The following is a 22,277-nucleotide window of genomic DNA, read 5'->3' as shown; positions in this document are numbered from 1 at the left end:
TACAGTAAACGAAATAGCAGTTCTAAACAATGGAAAAAAATAAATGCAATGACACAGTAAGCCTACCACTAGGCACCAGTGATGAGGCGCAGGCGAGTGCCTGCGGGTGGTGGAAGACCTCGATCTCGATTCCAGTCGGCAGGTGGGGATCAGGGGCACGGAGGTGGCTGGTGGAGCCAAGTGGGCCAGAAACAGGTCAGGGGGTCCCTCACTACCTGCAGTGGTTGCCCCGAGGTACCTCGACCTGCCACCACAGTTCAGCCCTCACCACCAGCAGAGGCTGCCCAGGAGGCACCTCCGCCTGCCACCACAGTTCAGCCCTCACCACCAGCAGAGGCTGCCCAGGAGGCACCTCCACCTGCTGACTTTGTGCAACCCTCACCTCCAGATGACACAGTACAGCCATCACCACCAATGGAAGCCAGGTAGGCCACACTTCAGGGACTGCTGTACAAAGGGCCTCCTCCAGCAGTAGTGGGAATGTTCCCCACCTGAGAGACTGTGGCCTTGCACTCCCCAGAACAGAGTAATGGGCATGGATCCCCTTCCAGAACCAGTGGGAAAGACACCCACTCCAGAGACTGTGGCCTTGCACTCCCCAGCACAGAGTAATGGTCATGGAGCCCCCTGCAGAACCAGTGGGCTTGTTCCTGACTTCGGCTGAGGTGCCCCCCATCCCCATCCCCCTGAGGTGCCTGCCCACCTACAAACTGATGCCCCTGCAGAGTTTTATCCAGATTAAGTCAGGATTCAAGTTGGGCATTGGACTGTGCCATGTGGCCATGTGGGCCCTTAGTACATTGGACTGGGCAGTGGCCCTTTGTGTGCATTTGCACATATCTGTTTCTCATAGAATTGTTTTATTTAGTAGATATTTATATCAATATATTTTCATTACTGCATTCTTGTTGTCCTTGCATTATTGTGCTGTGTATCGTGTGCCATTGTTTTTCATCTGTAGCTGGGTGTGTATATGGTGTGTGTGTCGGGTGTGTGTTGTTCGTGTGTGTGTCACTCTCATTTTCCTCCCTCCCTCCCTTGTGTGCTAGGCGACTGTACTCACTGTTGTTGTCTTCGTTGGAGCATGGTGTAGATGAGCATCAGGAAGACTTTCAGTTCCCGTTCCATGGCCTCGTTGTTCTTCCCTGTGCTGTGTCTCCGATGGAAAGTCTTTGCTCTTCTGTGATGCGTTTCCACCAGGCTTTTGATGCCATTGGTACCGCCCCTGAAAATGTGGTGGATTGAAGGGTCAAAATATGGTGGGCGGTTCTTTGTCTTCCACCTGGCTGTTGACGGCCACCGCCGTGGTGAGTGTTGTTTCCGCCCTGGCGGTTGGTGTGCTACATTGGCTGTCTATGGGAGTTATCACCGCCATGGTCATAATTTGCCCTTAATTATCGCCAGCCTGTTGGCGGTATTACTGTCACTTTAGCACTCAATGTCAGGGTCATAATGAGGGCCATTGTGTTTTATGAGGGAGAACTGAGAGAACTGATGACTGTACCACTACAAACTGCAAGTTGCCCACGTACAAGGAGCAATACCACATGAGGCACAACAGCAAGAAGAAAGAGGTGAAAAACTGCAGACAGGGGAAGACATTCAATTCTCAGATCACAGAGTGGCATTGGAACCCTTGGTGAAGAAGGAGGAGAAGCAAGAACTCAAACTCAAGTGACAGTTGAGACATCTTCAGAGAAACAAGAAGATCTAGGAGAAGTAACAACAAGTACTGAGTGAAGACCAAGAAGAGACACCCATGATGCTGAATAGCCAAGAACATATAGTCTAAATAAATTGAGATCAAGTGTGTCAGTTGGTTCCATACTGCCAACAACTACTGAGGAGACAGAGTCAGGCGAAATGAGTGACGCAGAAAGAGATTATCAAGCACTAAGAAGTTCCAAAAGAACAAGCGTATCTTGTCAAATATTCAGCACCTGAATGGACTTACTAAATGAGCTGAAAGCTAAATGATCCAATATCAGATTTGCTTGACTGTAGCAAAGAACTACCTGAGCCACCTTGAGGTTGTTTTGAATTTAGTGTATAAACATTGCTGAAAATGATTTCTTAAAGAAACAAACGTTGTTTAAAACTCATTGAATGAACTATACCAACAGACTGAAATAAAAACGGATAAGTTGCTCAGCAAAAATAATTATGAAGATTTACCAATTCCCAAGGCTCCAGTAGAAAAATAGGGAAAACATTTTAGAAGAACCAGGAGAAGATTTAAGGAAACAATTCAAAGACTGCTGTAAATAAAGCTGTAAGAAACTAACTGAATTGTAAAGAAAAGGAGAAAAAATAAAGCCTGTGCAAATGAGTCATTTTGAAAGCCAAGAATTAACTCTTGCTGCTATTTATGAAAAGACAAATGTGTGTTCTAACCAGAGCTAGATGCAAGATTATTATGGGTATTAAATTTTTATTAATAGTAATAGTATCCGTAGCATTATTATTAGTGATACACCTTATACCAGAGAAAGAAAAATCTGTATTTTCATCTACTAACACTACAACTATAGCTGAAATAGATGAGAATGAGTTGAAAGCCTCATTTGTAGAGTACTTCAAAAAAGATTAGTAAACAAATGTTTATTTTAGATTAGTTCACGAGCATGCACAAGCTTTAGGGGCAATGGTTTGTTATATCTGTGTGCACCTTCCGTTAACTATAATTTTTGATCTAAATATACCGTTATGTTCTGCTACGAAGGATAAAAATTTCCAGAGCACTACAGGTAGGGACTGGAAATAATAGGTCCACCTGTCCTTCACTCGAATTTATCAGAGTCTCAACCTGAAATTAAGAACTGCTCCAGTTCGAATCCTGATGATCTGGTCAAGAGCTATTCAGAGTGGATAAGTAAGGCAATAGATAATTTTCCTCCTCCAAAAACATTTTCCAGTCACAGGAAAAAAACTTCAGAACCCTGGTTTAATGAGCAATGCACAGTACAAAAACATGAATGTAGAAGAAAAGAACGTGAGTGAAACAGCTACATACGATACCCAATCACAATGTCTAAAATATTGACTCTAGAAGAAAAAAGCTAATATTTCTCTAACAGGATACTGTAGTCTATGGATTCGGCAAGAGAACTGTTCAGTACTGTAAAGATTCTGTCCAAATTGCCTGAAGTCAGAAGCGACAACTGTACCCAAGCTTTTTGTAACTTGATTGCTGAATATTTTCAGAATAAAGTCAAATACGTTTTTGATGCCTTTCAAATAAAAAACCTCTTGCTACTGACTTCCTTGACAGATAATGAACACGGACCCCTAACTTCAACCTTGGCCAAATTTTCTGCACTTAGCACAGAACAGGTTTCGAAACTGGTAATGGCCATGAGGTCAGGATCACCATTAGATCCCTGCCCCCCTAAGATAACACAATTTGTTCCAGATATTGAAAGTAGCCATTTGACCCTCAATTTTAATGAAATAATCAGTACAAGCTATTTCCCCAGGGAGTGGAAAAAGGTCTTTATTTTATCTCTATTAAAGAAACCTCATCTGGACTCTAATGAACCCAGCAACTATCGACCAATTTCTAGGCTCCCCTTCCCTGCCAAGATATTAGAAGGGCTTTGAACATGGAACTAACAATGTTTATTGACACCAGTAATCTGATGGGTAATAGCCAATACAGATTTAGAAAATTCTATAGCACAGAAATGGCACTTATAGCTGCATCTGAGAAACTGAGATCTATACTGGATGAAGGCGGCATGGCTGCACTGATTTTACTGGACCTCGCTGTGGCATTTGACACTGACAATCACACAATTCTGATTGACTACCTTGCCAGCATTGGGGGTTGGGCGTACAGCCCTCAGCCTTATAAAATCCTTTGCATCTATAGAGTACATCATGTTGCTATGGAGAACTTCATCTCAGACCATTTCTGCTTACCATGTGGTGTGCCGCAAGGATCTTCATTGAGTCCCACCTTGTCAATCTTCACATCATACCTTTAGCGAAACTCATCAGATCCTTCGGCTTCTCTGTGATCTCATACTCTGATGATACACAAATAGTGGTCTCAGTCTCCCCAAATCCAGATGCCACTACTGCTAAATGCAGCTCTTGCATGATACAAATAAAGAGCTGAATTAACAGGAATTGTCTCAAACTGAACTCTAACAAAACTGAGTTCCTCCTCCTAGGGAACGATCCCTTATTCTGGACTCCTAACTGGTGGACCCAGGAGAAAGGACCACACCCTTTAACTATGCATAAAGTGAAGAATTTGGGGCTGACTTATGATAAAAAGCTCAGTTTTGAATATCAGAACAATATGATAGCCTCTTCTACTTTCAATGTTTTAAAGATATTAAGAAAAAATTGCCACTTCATTCCACAGGACTTATTAAAGACGGTGATTACTACCCTTGTATAATCCAAATTGGACTATGGAAATGCACTGTTTCTGGGTATAAAGAAAAGTCTGCTCTGAAACTGCAACTCGGCTCATGATGAATATTCCTTAATATCAATCTGCTGCTCAAGCCATTAAAAAGCTTCACTGGCTTCCTGTAGCTCCTGTAGCTAGGAGAATGGAACTCAAAGACCTCTGCATGGGATTCAAGGCCACACATAATATTGCCCCCAAATATATTCAGTATAGATTTATCTGACTTCCAACCTTCCCGAAACCTGAGATCGACAGAAGCCAGGACCATGGTGCTGCCCAGGGTCAAACGGGCATCCTGAGGAGGTAGGAGCTTCTTTTTTAGAATAGTACAGCTCTGGAATTGTCTTCCCCTATTCCTAGAGGTCTGCTCTGATTTGCTAAAATTCATAAAGGCTCTGAAGAACTGGGTTTTCACTCAAAGAAAGTCCATTGTTTTCCTCCCACCTCCCAGTACCAGTGCAAGCGCCAAGACCCCCTTGGGCATTCGAGCACTATATAAATAGAAAATCATCATCATTGTCATCAATCACTTACCTTTGTGGGATGACGAGGAGGTGGCATACCATCACATTCCTCTGTCATATGTTACTATATGTAGTATTTTGCTTAGTTCAGTTTATAGTCAACAACACATTGAATGTTATTATTCTAACTTTGACATGATTCTTTCAAAAGTACCTTTACTAAAAAGCATGAATTTACATTCACAGGCAAGAAATGGAGACTGCTTGGCATTGTTTTAGACCTTTTCTCCCTAAAGACAATGTTATGGCATATGATTTGCTTAATGAGTACACTAGAGAAAACATTTATCATGATGTTAGAGGAAAGAAGAACATGCTTTGCACATAGCACAAATCAAAATGAAGAAGTCTGGATAAACGAATAGGATGATTACAGAAGAAAGATGTTTATCCAAAAATAAAGTGAGCGAGGAGACATAAAGGAAAAGCTGGTTGTTTTCGAAGGAGAGATCAACTTAGAAAGAGATTTGTTGGTAATAGTTATTGTGAGCACACATTGAATTATCAGGTGGTTCATGGCAAATTTTACATGAAGATGATCCAACTATACCTGGAGTTTACTTTATTTGTGGACAGGATGCATTCTTCAAATTACCTGCTGACCGGGAAGGCAATCATTATTTAGGTTTGCTATTTCCAAATATGAATCATGTACATAGTTTAGATGTTTTGACAATGACACCTGCACACAGATACACACATAGCATTAGTGAAGGAATACAATGTTTGGGAGACACATTTGGAGCAATTATTCTGGTGGTAGGAGTGATATTAAATGATAAAAAGATTAGATAATGTTCAACAGCAGTGGACAAGCGAACAACTAGTACATCTGGAGCTTCATTAGTGGCTAACACAGAACTAGTAGCGACTAGATTGATGGCTTTACAAAACAGGTATACTTTATAAATTTTACCTGCAGAAAAAGGCAGAGTCTTCAAGATATTAAAAGTTTAACTTTGTTGCATATACCTTGCATATACCTTCCTGATGAGAGTAAGAAAGTCACAAAATATGCAAAGAAAATTTCAGATATAAAACTGGGTCTGGAACCTTTAAAGACCCCTTACATTTCACAAAGGAAGTTTCTGCAATTGGCAACTGGGTTGCAACAGCAGAAGGAGGAATCTCAAAAGCCATATTAGTACCTATATTAATTGTTGTTGTCTGTGTCCTGACCTCATTAAGAGTTTACAAAGCTATCAAAAGTATATTACAAAAGAAAAAGAGCAGAGGGATAAATAAACAAATAAAGAAAGATTTAGAATTGAGTGATCACATTAGTAAAGAACATAATAGATGAAAAGAAGGAGAACATTTAAAATAAAGAGAAAAGACTTAGCTGAAGATGAGAGTGAGCTTTAATCTGTGAATTATTTTTATGATGGTCAGAACGTACCAAAGCAGAGTTTGGAACGGAGTTTTTAAATAATTAAAATGAATGTGTTTAGCATGTAGACATAACATGTAGTCATTTTAAAATAAGTGAGAGCACTAGCCTTTCACATTGACACATATTTAGGGACATATTTAAGAGCCCCTAGTACCAACTTAGAGCTGCCATAGCATAATTTTTGTAAATCTAAGGTGGCGCTAAAGTGGCTTTTCTGCCTCGCCATATTTACAAAGTGCCTGCGTCAGGCATAATGTATGCAAGTGCCAGGGACAGGTGTGGTGCAGGTGACGTTTGGGGGCGGATTTACTAACATGTGACTCATAGAGAAGGCAAGAATGTACCATATCATTTAAGGTATGGCACATTACTACTATCTGTCTGTGGTAGCGCTCTAGTAGCTGCCACCTGCTAACGCAGGGAAAAGATCACTCCTTAGAGGCTTTTTCCTCTTTGAAGCACACATAGAAAGAGGAAAAAAGGAGGAGAAAGAGTTATTTCTCCTCACTGTGCATCCCATGGGATTACATCTTTTTGATGCATCCCTGGGTTTACAACTATTGGTAAATCTGGGTTGCGCCTAAATGCATGGGTGGGTGCATGGGAACACCCACGTTCCACCAATGACATGCCTTCCCAGGGCAGAGTAATGCAAGGCTTCAACTTGAGCTACGATGTGTTACCCCATATTTACTATGACACTCAGAGCCACTCAAGGTGGCTCTGCATGGCATAGTAAATCTTACTTAAGGCTTGTGTTATACTTGCTTGACCTTGTGTGGCATAAAGGCAATGCAATCATCTATCTCCGGGGATCTCTTTGTTTTAGTGCAGGGCCAAATGAATGTTTATACATTGTAATAGTTTTAACTAAGAATGCAATGAAAGTATCACTTAGGACCTGATTTAGAGTTTGGGGAATGGGTACACTGTCACAAATCTGATGGATATTCTGTTTGCCTCATTTCAGGAGCCATAGGATATAATGGACTTTTAATAAGATGGAAAGGATATCTCTCAAGTTTGTGACTGGGTAACTTTAAATAAGCCCTTAGATTAGCACATACAAAATGTATTCTGTGCTCTGACATTTCCTTGCAAGCAAAGTCTTTTTGTGTGGTAAAATCTCACCCTTCATGAATCACTGGATCAGGAATGGGGTTTTGTTTGTTCACGTCTAAGTTGTAGTTAGGTGCACAAATACAAATACACGCGTGCCCCTATAATAGTGACCACAGATAAATGCCTGCATCAGAGACATATATGTCAGGTACAATACATGCTGTATGAGCTTCTAAAGCATTGAATGATTAATTGAAATAGTAAGGCCTGTTTTTGGAGCACTGGTCAGGATGTGGGCAGTGAAGTTATATGTTAGCACATTGTAACATTTTCTGCACTGAGTTCCTCTGTAACAAACCTCATATTTACCATTAATGGAGTCCTGGCAATCCTGGGGTGGGTGATATGTAACAGGGATTATGAGATTTTGGAGAATTAAATGCAGTAAGTGGTGTTTCCCCACTGGGATAGGGAATTTGCCCCAAATCTGCCTTACCTGGAAGGTGGAGGTGACATGAAGCAGATTAGATATGAGAGGTAGTTCTTTAAGACTGAATGAATAAATATAATGGGTTAGAGGTTGGGCCATCCTAGCATCGGGCCACACCCCACTTCTAAAGCTCAAATATTCTTTCTGATTCTGAGTGTGGGCATCTTGGTGGATGTAGCCTGCCGGGTGGATGTTTCCCCAATCTGACCTCTATAGGGGCAGACATTGCAGTATATCCCACAGGCCTCCGGATTTGGTATCATAGAAGAAGCCACAGACTGGTGTGTTTACCACCCTATATGTCAAAACCGCACCCAAAGAAATCACAATGGGGGTGATTATGACCTTGGCGGACGGCGGAGGCCGTCCGCCAAGGTACCGCCGTCAAATGACCGCACCGCGTTCAAAAGACCGCGGCGGCCATTCAGACATTTCCTCTGGGCCGGCGGGCGCTCTCCAAAAGAGTGCCCGCCGGCCCAGAGGAAATGCCCCTGCAACGAGGACGCCGGCTCAGAATTGAGCCGGCGTAGTTGCAGGGGTGCGACGGGTGCAGTTTGCACCCGTCGCGTATTTCAGTGTCTGCATTGCAGACACTGAAATACACAGTGGGGCCCTCTTACGGGGGCCCCTGCAGTGCCCATGCCATTGGCATGGGCACTGCAGGGGCCCCCAAGGGCCCGCAGCACCCCCTACCGCCATCCTGTTCCTGGCGGGAGACCCGCCAGGAACAGGATGGCGGTAGGGGGTGTCAGAATCCCCATGGCGGCGGAGCGTGCTCCGCCGCCATGGAGGATTCCCCCGAGCAGCGGGAAGTCGGCGGGAGACCGCCGACTTTCCGCTTCTGACCGCGGCTGAACCGCCGCGGTCAGAATGCTCATGGGAGCACCGCCAGCCTGTTGGCGGTGCTCCCGTGGTCGGTGGCCCTGGCGGCCACCGGCCGCCAGGGTCAGAATGACCCCCAATGTCTTTCACTTGCCAGGTGGGTTGGCTGCTGTATTCAAAATGTAGATCAGATATCACTGACAAAGCACTACCAACCCTTGGTATGTTTTGGGACCTAGAGTGATGTGCATAGATCCTCACACCTTTTCTTATTCAGAATACAGCCAAACATTATAAAAATGTCCAAAGCACCCAATTTTCTCTCTCTTTTCACAAAGGATGACTGCAACACTTCATCCTGGGCTCAGCTGGCACCCAGGGAGCCATCTCTACCAGGGAAATTTCTGGAACCCAGAGATGCAAAGGAACCTCCTGTGATGTGTCTTGCATGGGTCCAAGTATGTCTTATTCAAAATGCCTTGCAAACATCAAAAAGATGCCTAAATCTCTGAATTTCCCATGCATGACTGCAAAATTTAAGGTGAAAAAGCACTATTTTTCCCCTTATTTATTGGAAATAAATCTGGGCACCTCCCTGCATTATCACACTTCTGGCCATAAACAATGCTGCCCGCGAAATGTGAGTGGACCTAAATTTTGTCATAAGAAATGCTCATGGATTCCACAATGTTCCCTCCCAGAAGACTGAGGAAAATCTTTATTTTTAGGCAAAGTTTGTTTGCATAGCATTCTGGGTAAGACAAAAGTGATGGGATCCACACAGCACACCACACTGGACTGCCTCTGTTGTTTTCAGAAATTTCTGGGATGGTGGGTGTGACCAAGCCTCAGCCTAAATACCACAGCTAGCCACAGCCTTCAAAAGACTGAAATTCGTAGGACACATATTTCAATGTGTATTTTGGGACCTTCCCCTCTTGTGGTAGTCCCACCCACATAAGTTGAATACTGTTTTCATCAAGAAAAATGTGGGAACACTAAATAGTAGAATATTTGTGTCAGAAAGTAGCTTATTTCTAGCTTGGTTATCCCCACTTTCAGCCTGTTTGTCAATGCGTTTGACTGTGTCTACTGGGATCCTGCTAACCAGGACCCCAGTAGTTATGCCCTTTCCCTTAAATTATGGTTATTACATACTGGTAACTCAGTATTACACCCAAAATTGGCATACTGATGCCCCTTCTAAGTCCCTAGTATTTGGTACCTAGGTACCCAGGGCAATGGGGTTCCCTATGGGCTACAGCATGTCTTTTGCCAGCCATAGGGAGCCCATGCAAAGGCTTCTGCAGGACTACCATTGCAGCCTGCGTGAAAAGGCGCATGCACCCTTTCACTGCCATTTACACTCCACCAGGTCACTTATAAGTCACCCTTATAGCAGGCCCTCCAGCCCTGAGGGCAGGGTGCAGAGTACCTTTTGTGTAAAAAGGGCACTCCTGAAGTAGCAGAGATGTCCCCACGACCTCCAGGACCATTTTCCCAAACTTCGTGAGTGCGGGAATGCCATTTTACGCGTGTACTGGACATAGGTCACTATCTATGTCCAGCTACATAATCATAACTCCGAACATAGGCATGTTTGGTATCAAACATGTTGAAATCATACCGCATGTCTTTTGCAAGCATTGGTTGTATGATTCCATGCACTCTGGGGGCTCCCTAGAGGACCCCCAGGATTGCATTCTAGCCTTCTGAGGTTTTCCAGGCAGCCCCAGCTGCTGCCACCTCTCAGACAGGTTTCTGCCCTCCCGCTGCTTGAGCAGCTCAAGCCCAGGAAGGCAGAACAAAGGATTTCCTTTTGGATAGGGGTGTTACACCCTCTCCCTTTGGAAATGGGGGTTACAAGCTTGGGATGGGTAGCCTCCCCAAGCAACTGGAAATGCTTTGAAGGGCACATTTGGTTCCCTCCTTGCATAATCCAGTCTACACTGGTTCAGGAACCCCCAGTCCCTGGTGTGGTATGAAACTGGACAAAGGAAAGGGGAGTGACCACTCCCCTGTCCATCACCACCCCAGGGGTGGTGCTCAGAGCTCCTCCAGAGGGTCCCTGGGTTTTGCCCTCTTTGATTCCAAGTTGGCAGGGAACTCTGGGAGCATCTGAGTGGCAAGTGCCTGCAGGTGATATCAAAGCCCTCCTCTGATAGGCGCTTACCTGTTTAGCTGACCAATCCGTCTTTCAGGGCTATTTAGGGTCTCTCTCTTGGGCGGTTCTTCGGAATCAGATTGCAAGATTCCAGCAGGAATCATCTGCATCCTTTACTTCACCTTCTCCCTGAAGAAACTACATCTGGAACCTCCAGGAACTCTGCAAACTGCAACAAAGAAGCAAAGACAACTTCTGCAACATTGTATCTTCAGCTCCTGTTAGCAACTGCAACAGTTTCCCGGTTGTGCATCCTCCGAGGACAGCCTGTCTTCCGCCTGCGCCAGAAGAACAATGGAATCTCCCTTGGAATGAAGGAGTCACTCCCCTGCTTCAGCAGGCACCTCTATGCATCGACGACCGGAAGTGTAGGTCGCCTCTCCTGCAAGTTGTGTGGATCCTGCTTTACAGGTGGTGGACTGAAGTAGTCCTATGGTGCTGACGTCCTACTGTCCAACTTGGTGGACGTAAATGCATGCCTCACCACGCAAGACAGTACCCCCGTGCACTGTGTGTTTTGCAGTTGCCAAGGTTTGTTGGCATCCTTCCACGGAGTTCTTCATGCACCGTGCAGTTCCAGCCCCCAGCACTCTATCCTACGACGCACATCTTCCTGAGTGTTTCTCCAGCGACGTGAGATCCTTTGTTGTAGTGCTGCATGGGCCCTCTTTTGCACCTTCTTTGACCCCTGCTGTGGAACTCTTGTGCATGCTTCTTGGTCTTCTGTGGGCTCTCTGAGTTGCCGAGAGCCCCCTCTGACTCTCCCTCCTGGGTAGAGTGCACCAGGTCCCTCCTGGTCCCGGGCACTGGCATTTTCTACTAACCGTGCGTTTTGAGCTTGCCAAGGCTTGCTGGTGGAATCCAGTGATGCAAACCAGATTGCAATCTTCCATCCAGTGTGGGACATTGTCTGCATCAACCAGGGACCCGCATCTGTCTTCTTGGATGCAGTACTGACTGTTGTCCTTCACCAGTGGGTCTTCTTTTGCATCTTCATCCGGGTTAGCAGGGCTCCTGTTCTCCCTGGACCCTTCTGTGCTTCTTGTACTTGGTCCCCTTCTTCCTCAGATCTTCAGATCCAGGAATCCACTGTTGGTGTCTTGCAGTCTCTTCTGGTTCTTGCATTATCTTCTTTCTCGTGTTCCTGTGTGTTCTTGAAAAGTTACTGTGATTTACTCCTGCTTTCCTGGGCTCTGGAGTGGGTTCTATTACTTACCTTTGGTATTTTCTAATACTTCCAGCACCCCTCTACACACTACACTTGCCTAGGTGGGAAACCAACATTCGTATTCCACTTTCTTAGTATATGGTTTGTGTTCCCCCGGGCCCATTTTTAAATATTGTGATTTTCACTATTTGCACTGTTTTCCATCTGTTTTATGCCTATTCCTGCATACTAGTGTATGTAATTTGTGTGTTACTTACCTCCTAAGGGATTATAGTCTCTATGGTATTTTTGGCATTTGTGTCGCCAAAATAAAGTACCTTCAGTTTTGTAAAGTACCTTCAGAGTATTTTCTTTCATGTGTGTGAGTACTGTGTGACTATAGTGGTATTGCATGAGCTTTGCATGTCTCCTAGATTGGCCTTGGCTGCTCAGCTACAGCCACCTCTAGAGAGCCTGGCTTCTAGACACTGCCTATGTTTCTCTAATAAGGGATAACTGGATCTGGTATAAAGTGTAAGTACCATAGGTTCCCACTACAAATGAGGCCAGCCTCCTACAATTTGTCGTTATCTATTAAACATCTCTTCAACTTTAGCTTTAAAATGTAAGTCAGAATGCCCTCTGAATAATATGATATTTTAGATAACCCCAAATCACAGACTTATGGACAATCACCATTCCTAAACTCATATTCTTGGTACATTAAAAAAATGAATAGCTTTCCTTTATGTGCATTTCACACTCTTAAGATTATACCATATGAATTTATGAATGGTCAGTACACAATGGAAAACATAATAAGCTGTAGCATGATTTTGGACAGCCAACAAACACTATGGCCCATATTTATACTTTCTTTGTGCCGCATTTGCATCATTTTTTGACACAAAAGCAGCGAAAACTTACAAAATGTAATTGTATTTTGTGAGCTTCCGACGCTTTTGTGTCAAAGGATGACGCAAATGCGGCGCAAAGAAAGTATAAATATGAGCCTATATCTCCCTGTGACTGGAAGCGGTAAAAAAATTTAACAGTATATTTCTTTTGTACAACAGCCATTAAGGCAAACACATAGATAATGTCTGAAGACCTCACCTACCTAAACTCTACAGCCCTTCCAGAAAACCTCGTAAAGTTTGGCATCACCAAGAACATTACTGAATCCACTCACACCGCTGGACATCTATCGGACCAGATTTTCTCCTCAATCACCAACAGAACAGAAGACAAGCCAACAGATAGGACCTTGACAGACCACACCTTCTTCAGTTTCATCATACCCACCCTGCACCACCACAACCCTACCACCACTAGAATGGCACACCCTGGCTGTAAAATCACCACAGAACAAGAGTGGGCTTCTGCTTTCTCTGCAAACTGGCCCGAGCACACCAGCAGTTGCCAAAATCCCTCAAGAATGTCAACATCTAGATTACCGTATGCACCAACATCCCGGCTTCCCTTAAGAGAAAACCAACAGCAAGAGCCTGAGGATGTGAAAGTAGGTGCACAGAGGAACTCATGCCACTGCAAGCAACCGAAGAGTACATGGAGAACAAGTCAAACACCACAGATAAAGTTATCTTTAAGACAGCCCTAGGATGCTGCCACCATCAGATATAGAACACCAAGTGCACAGCTCTTGCAGATCACATTGATGTCAGTAATACCAGCAGCAAGAAATCTTCGCCATCATCAAAGATTTCACCAAGCACTCTGCCATCTCCAGTAACATCATAGCTTCACAAGCTCTCTTAATTTTTCCAAATCACATCCATATACAGCATTTTCGACCCTAAAGCATTCCCCATCACCATTGTAATTTCACTTCCCATCAAGGCCGAAGAACAAATCCAGACCTTGTGGCATGCCTTTACCACTATCAAATTGCTGCTAACATGAAAACTATCCATTTGGGGCTTCATGTGACCCTGGCCCGCACCGTGCCTTCACCAAAACACTCCAATCCATCAGCAAAGCACTATCACCGATCTTGAATGCCTCCATCTACTCAGTCACATTCCCAGACACCTGGAAATGTGCCTCCGTCATGTCGGCACTCACGAAACCATCTACTGACCCAGCCTCACTTTCCAAATAAAGACCCATCTCCCTCCTACCATACCCAGCACAGGTCTTAGATAAACTAATCAGCTGATGCCTTACTGACGACCACCTAAGCAACTACCAGCTCTTCAGCACCCCACAGTCCAGATTTAGCCCAACCACAGGATAGGAAAAGCACTCATCGTTGCCAGAGACAACATCCTCATGATCTTTATAAGTGGAAACATGGCAGCCACATTCTCCTGAACTTCTCTGTAGCATTTGACACAGTGTTACACAACATCTTCATTAGGCACCCGACAGATATTGGCATTTAAAGACTGAGGCGGTCATTCTGACCCTGGCGGTTGAAAACCGCCAGGGCAGAGTGCCGCGGAAGCACCGCCAACAGGCTGCCGGTGCATCATGGGCAATTCTGACCGCAGTTCACCACCTGCATTACCGAAGTCGCTACATCCACCATCCCCCCATGAGATTGCAACTGATGGCCAGTCAAACTCAGATCCACATTCAGCACCCACTTCAGGAACCTCAGAATAATCATCAACAGTAAACTGAGCATCACCGCACAAGTCAACACCATCACTGCATCCTGCTTCCACACCTTGAGGTTGCTGAGGAAGATCTTCAAACGGCCCCCAAGAAAGACTAGAAAAACAGTCACTCACATCCCTAATCACCTGTAATTTGGACTACAGAAACACCCTCTATGCCGGGCTTACAGAGCAACTCACCAGAAGAGTACAAAGCAGCCAGATTCATCCCCACACAAAACTCACATCATACCACACTTCAGGGAGCTCTTCTGGCTTCTGATACACAAGCGCACTAATTTCAGACTCCTCACATTCACACCCAAGACACTACACAACCTAAGCCCCCACTTACCTGAAAAGTCACATCTCCTTCAATCAACCATCCTGACACTTTCACTCAGCAGGACTCCAACTCACACACACCACATACATACACAGAACGAGGTCAGGAAAATGGGCGTTTTCTTACATCAGTCGTACAGCTTGGAACGACCTCCAACTCCACCTCTGAGCCTACTCCTCTCTTCTGGAATCCGAGAAAAAGCTGAATACCAGGATTTTTAGTTAAACACCCTATCTGAGGCAGGGCTAAGCACACACACCTGCTCAGCACAAGGATACCCTTGTAGGTCATAGTGCAATTTACAAATTCACATAGCATAACATAATTTTCTATTTTTTCCTCCTTAGTTGCAGCAGTTTTTGATTTCAACAATTAGTTTGTCTGGGAAAACAATAAACTATCCACACCAATGAATTGTTGAATTCTCACAAATCGCAAGTAGGTAAAAACTGCAAAATTAGGGAAATATTGATTGCCACTTACAAAATTGCATACACTCTCGTGAAAATAATGGTTTTTTACAACTCTGCCTGTTTTTGAAGGCTGGGAAGAGGCCAATGGTAGTACCACAGACCTTTTGTTGATGCCATTTTTAGGTAAAAAAAGATTTCTTATACAAAATGTTCCCTCCCTTTTTAAAAAAAAACAACATTTTGCCAAACATTGGCAATTTTGTCATTCCCCTCCAGGAAAATCTACTGCCTTTGGGGACCTGTGGAATCCTCAACTTGCAGGAAAAGGGATGTACATTTTGCATGGAAAACCTTTGTGGAAAAACATTGTGAAAGCTTAAATGCAAACTGCGCCAAATATAAAAAAGAGCACATGTGCACTGTGAGGTGGGGGGTCGGTTTGAGGAGGCTGAAGGGTGGGCGCTATACAAAAGGGATTACATATGTTTGTCAGGATACAAATACAAGCCATTACCAGCATGATTTTTAGTACCACCACTATTAAACACCAATACTATCACCATCATTAAAACACCATTATGACTGCCAGTACCACCACTACAATTATCACCACAGCAGCAGCATTTGAGTATTCCAGTGTTTGCATGTTTTACTACATGAAAGCCAGACCAATTGGCTTTGCTAATGCTTGTTTCTTATTGTGGCCTTCGGGAGTGGAAATTCTGTTGCAACAAATGTCTGAACTGAGTAAGTAAATAAATAAATCCAGGATCTGTAAAGTGCGGCAAATCACCTGTGAGTGTCTCAAGGCTCTGATTTGTAGGCAAGGGGGAGATTAAGGTGGTCATTACAACCCCGGCAGTCGGTGTTAAAGCGGCGTTAAAAGCACCAACAGGTCGGCGGTAAAAAAAAATGGAATCATGACCGTGGCAGAAACTGCCAGCATAGACAGCCACTTTAACACTCTGACCGCCACGGCGGTACAAACACCGCGGCGGTAACCGCCAACAGACAGGCGGAGGACAATGTACAGCCCACAGTATAACAACAGGCCAATCCGCCACCTTTTACGGGGCGGATTCACCACAAACAAAAACATGGCGGAAACAGGACTTGGAACGGAAAACGCTCACCTCTACACACCCCACAAGGAACCAGGACGCCATCGAACCGGAACTCCAGATACTCCCTGCCTTTGTCTTCCTGCTCCTCTGCCAGGAGCACGAACGCCGGCGGCGGAAACCACAGTGAGTACTGCACCTACGACACAGGGGAGGTAAAAGAGAGTGACACACACACGCAACACGCAAAACCCCCACCCCCACCCTCACCCACTACAACACAGATACTAATACATCATGATACATTACAGATACACCCCCCAAACCCACCCCCGGAAGAATGCAAAGACAAAAGGAAATGATTTGAACGTTTGTAATCTATTAAAATCCAGTACTCAAAAATATATATACACTATAAACAAATATATACACCAAGAATACAAGTCCAGGTATTGCACCATTAAAGTCCGTGGACCACTGTGCCCAAAATGCATGGGCGAGGACCACACTCAATACCTGATCAAAACGGAGAGAACACTGCTGGGGCATCAGATTGAAATAAAACATGCACCTCAGGGGGAAGGGAAGGGGGGCACCTCAGCCGGATGAGTGCACGACGCCAGATTCACGAGGGGGCTCCATGCCCACTGCTGTATCCTGGTGAGTGCAAAGCCACAGTCTCTCAAGTCTTTTCAGTGGGTGGTTTGCCCACTGCTTTCTCCTGGTGAGTGCAAAGCCACAGTCTCACAAGTCTCTCCAGTGGGTGGTTTGCCCACTGCTGTATCCTGGGGAGTGCAAAGCCACAGTCTCATAAGTCTCTCAAGTGGGTGGTTTGCCCACTGCTGTATCCTGGGGAGTGCAAAGCCACAGTCTCTCAAGTGGATAACAGTCTCCACTGGTTCTGGAGGGGGCTTTGTGCCCAGAGTGCTTCATCCTGCCAAGCACTGAGGTAGTGGATGCCTTTCTCCACTGGTTCTGGAGGGGGCTTTGTGCCCAGAGTGCTTCATCTTGCCAAGGACTGAGGTAGTGGATGCCTTTCTCCACTGGTTCTGGAGGGGGCTTGGTTCCCAGAGTGCTTCATCCTGCTTGTGGGGGCCTCAGTAGCGTCAGAGCGTTCCGTGCTCATTGGCCTGGGGTGCTTGTGGCGGTGGTGTCCTCTGAAGCGGTGCTTGTGGTGGTGGTGTCCTTGACAGCGGTGCTTGTGGTGGCGGTGTCCTTGGCAGCGGTGCTTGTGGCGGCAGTGTCTTGGCAGTGGTGCTTGTGGTGACGGCGTGTCCTTGTCAGCGGTGCTTGTGGCAGCGGTGTCCTCTGAAGCGGTGCTTGTGGCGGCGGTGTCCTTGGCAGCAGTGCTGGTGGTGGCGGTGTCCTTGGCAGCGGTGCTTGTGGCGGCGGTGTCCTTAGCAGCAGTGCTTCTGGAGGCGGTGTCCTCTGAAGCGGTGCTTGTGGCGACGGTGTCCTTGCCAGCGGTGTTGGTGGCAGTCTTGTCTGCCCTGCAGGTTTGCGGTGACTTGCCTTTCTTTCTGTGCCCCTTCCCCATCTTGGATGGTGACGCAGCTGTCTTCCCACTCCCAACTGTACTCCTGGGAGAGCCTTTGGTGACCGAGGTTTTGCCTTTCTCCCGCCGGGCAGTGGCCAACTTTTTATGCTTCTGAGGTAGGGGACTGTCCGTGGTCTGGCTCCTTGGCACACTGGCTGCTGCTTGGGGCACTCCAGAAGCCGGTTACTGCTAGCACCACTGTTCCCGGTGAGGTGGTGGCTGAGGTGCTGGGTTGGGACCTGGAAAGGCGGGCCCTAGTGGACTGAAGGGGTGAGGGAGGTGAGGGGAAGAGGTCAAGGTTGGACAAGAAAGGTTTTTGGGACACACTGGGACGGGTAGATGGAGGGGGTTTGGGAGTGGAGGAAGAGGTAGTGGTTGTAGGAGGTGTACGTTTGCTGACTTTGGGTGAAGGTGCATGGGCTGGAGGCTGTCGTGAGGTGGATGGCTGTTGGGTGGGTGTGTGGCTGCATTTGTGTACCTTGGGAGGTGGGCTCACAGACACACTGGGAGAGGACACAGGGGATGTGTGAATGGTAGTGGGGTGGTGAGTGCACATGAGCGGGGTGTGGTGATGGGTGTGCTGGTGATGGACGTAGTGGCTGTAGATGTAGTGCATGCAGGTGTGAGTGGAGACGAGACAGGGAGGGGGGAGGGAGACGAGGAGGAGGGGGGCACAGTGGAGGCAGTGGCTGTTGGTATGTCTGCATGGGTATGATGCTTGTGTGCGTGCCTGTGGGATGTGTGGTGCTTATGTTTGCCTGAGCCATCCTTGTGTGTTGAGGTGTGTCCATGCTGGTCTGAGGGTGTGCTTGGGATAGGCTGAGGTACAGGTGTCTGGGTCTGGGTGGAGGAAGGTGGAGGGCAGAGGCTGGACACAGGGACAATGGCTGCCATCAGTGCTGAGGCCAGAGTCTGAAAAGCTCGCTGTTGGGCTGCCTGACCAGAATGAATGCCCTCCAGGTATGCATTCGTCTGTTGCAACTGCCTCTGTACACTCTGGATGGCATTCAAAATGGTAGACTGCCCAACAGTGAGGGATCTGAGGAGGTCAATGGCCTCCTCACTGAGGGCAGCAGGGCTGACAGGGGCAGGGGCTGAGGTGCCTGGGGCGAAGGAGATGCCCACCCTCCTGGGTGAGCGGCCACGGGGCACACGCTGAGGGGCTGCTGGGAGGGCGGTGCTGGTAGGGGGGGGTAGCGGCTGTACCTGTAGATGCGGGGGGCACAAGGGAGCTCCCATCAGAGGAGGAGTCCGTGTCGCTGGTCTCAGCTCCTGTCCCCACCGTGGAGGTCCCCTCGCTCTCCGTCCCACTGGTGGCTTCAGACTCCGTTGTGTCGCCCTCCAGGGCCATGTGGGATGGAGCTCCCTCCTGCTCCGGTGCCACTGCTCCTCCGCCTGATGATGCTAATGCACACAAGAACAGACAGACCACAAAAAGGGTGGGAAGAAAGAAGAATACATGTTGAGTGCATGCAATACCGCTACCGTTGGTGGACACTACAGACACAGAAGCCCCCTGCACTACGCCGTGCACTTTGAGTTCTGTAATTAATCACAGGGACATGGGTCAAGGCCTATGCCCGATTGCTGCACACATGGAAGTCACAGGAGCCTGACTAGGTGTAGTTGGCTCTGAACACAGGTGGGGTGGGGTGCCACATGGTCTGCCTTACGATGGGTCCTTGCCTACTAAGCTCGCCCTGGCCTAGGGGAACCTACAACCCACCTACCCCACCCAGACACCTCCAATGCGCGCAGAATCAGCTGAATGAGAGTGTACTCACCCCCTTGTGGCTGCTGTGATGCCCTCAAGTGCCCATCCAACTCCGGATACGCCACCGCCATGATCTGGAACACCAGGGGGGTCATGGTGCGACGGGCACCCCTCCCACGTTGGGAGGCCATCCCCAGCTGGGCCTCCGCCGTCTTCTTGCTCCAGCGGCGAATGTCCTCCCATCTTTTACGGCAGTGGCTGCTCCATCTGTGGTGGACCCCCAGGGTCCGGACTTCCTTGGCGATGGCACGCCAAATATCCTTCTTCTGGTGGGCGCTGACCTACAGGAATAGTACAGGGGAAAAGGAGAACATATAACCATCTGCACCGTCACAGTCATTGGCCCGCATCCCTACCCTTGCCATGACGCACATGCACTCACCGTCGTTTCATGTACGCCTCATTCTCCACCCCCCATCTTCCATCCACACCACTCCATACAGGCATTGCCCATTTAGCATGTTCACAGTGTACTTACCTGTTTTTCTGGAGGACTGTAGAGTAGCTTGTACTGGGGGAGGACCCCATCCACTAGTTTCTCCAACTCCTCCGTGCTGAAGGGGCCCTTTCCCCAGACACATGAGCCATTGTCTCTTCCAGACTGAGGTCACAGCAGCACTTGCATTATAGGTTCTCTCCTGTCGAAGATCAGGTATCAAGTGAGTGAAAAGATAGAAAATGGCTGTCACGTCCGCGGCGGTGCGTACCGTCACAGCCGGCGTACATCGTCATTGGCTCCTGGGACCCATAGGGCCCAATGTTAACCAATGCAGGATTGCGCTGCGGTCTTCGACCGCCTACCGTGACGGTGTACAACGCCAGTGCAGTTACCTCATATGCCCTTGTCCCACATTACAGGTCAAGCAGCTGCCATTTCAGGGAGCCACATGGCATTTATTTTAAATGCGTCACACATATCTAGGCCTTGCATACACACTAATACAGGCACATAGCGGATTACATTTTTTTTTTAATTAAGTTGTGTTTTCGTACCGCAGTGTTGGCTGACTCTCTGCTCGCTGTTCCCCTCCATAGAGCACGTCTGCTGGGGCAGGTGAGGAGATGACGGCATCCTCTGGTGTACAGATCGCTGGTGGACCTGTTGACAATGGAGGAGCGACATGTAATTGTCACATGCAGACTGGACCGTGCCACAAACCATGATCTGTGTGCCCAGTTGGAGCCAGACCTGATGTCAGCTATCCGCCATCCCACAGGAATCCCCCTTCTAATGCAGGTGCTGTCAGTACTCCATTTCCTGGCAAGTGGGTCTTTTCAAACTACAGTGGCCACAGCATCAGGGATGTCCCAGCCTATGTTCTCCAACGTGTTGTCCAGAGTGTTGTCTGCCCTGCTGAAACACATGCGCAGCTACATTGTTTTCCCTCAGGTGGAGTATTTGCCTAAGGTGAAAGGTGACTTCTATGCCCCCGGACATATCCCCAACATCACAGGTGCCATTGATGGGACACATATGGCCTTGGTGCCCCCCGCAGGAGTGAACAGGTGTACATAAACCGGAAGAGTTACCATTCGATGAATGTGCAGATGGTGTGTTTGGCCGACCAGTACATCTCCCATGTCAATGTTTCCTGGCTCTGTGCATGACGCTTACATTCTGAGGAATAGCAGCATCCCTTATGTGATTGGGCAACTTCAAAGACACTGTGGGGGTCATTCTAAGTCTGGCGGGCGGCGGAGGCCGCCCGCCAGACTTCCCCCTCCGAAATACCGCTCCGCGGTCAAAAGACCGCGGAGGGTATTCTAAGTTTTTCCCTGGGCTGACGGGCGGTCGCCAAAAGACCGCCCGCCAGCCCAGGGAAAAACTCCCTTCCCACGAGGATGCCGGCTCGTAATCGAGCCGGCGGAGTGGGAAGGTGCGACGGGTGCTGTTGCACCCGTCGCGTATTTCACTGTCTGCCAAGCAGACAGTGAAATACTTGTAGGGGCCCTCTTACGGGGGCCCCTGCAGTTGCCATGCCACTGGCATGGGCACTGCAGGGGCCCCCAGGGGCCCCGCGACCCCCCCTACCGCCATCCGGTTCCCGGCGGGCGGACCGCCGGGAACTGGATGGCGGTAGGGGGGGTCGGAATCCCCTCGGCGGCGCAGCTAGCTGCGCCGCCTTGGAGGATTCAATAGAGCGGCGGTACACTGGCGGGAGACCGCCAGTGTTGCCGGTCTGACCGCGGCTTTACCGCCGTGGTCAGAATGCCCTGCGGGGCACCACCGGCCTGTCGGCGGTGCTCCCGCCGACCCTGGCCCCGGCGGTCTAAGACCGCCGGGGTCAGAATGACCCCCTGTGTGTGGCTATTAGGTGAGGACATGGACCCTATACAGTGTGACTAGGTGTCTGGGGATATCCCTAAGAGTTAGTGTGTGTCTAACAGTTGTCCCTCGACATTTGCAGGTGACTCTGGTTACCCCAACCTGTCATGGATACTTACCCCAGTGAGGAATCCCAAGACAAGGGCAGAGGAACGCTACAATGAGGCCCATGGG

Source organism: Pleurodeles waltl, chromosome 3_1, assembly GCF_031143425.1.
Source record: "Pleurodeles waltl isolate 20211129_DDA chromosome 3_1, aPleWal1.hap1.20221129, whole genome shotgun sequence".
Taxonomy (NCBI): domain Eukaryota; kingdom Metazoa; phylum Chordata; class Amphibia; order Caudata; family Salamandridae; genus Pleurodeles; species Pleurodeles waltl.
The sequence above is the reverse complement of the archived record's forward strand: the minus strand, read 5'-3'. Positions refer to the sequence as shown.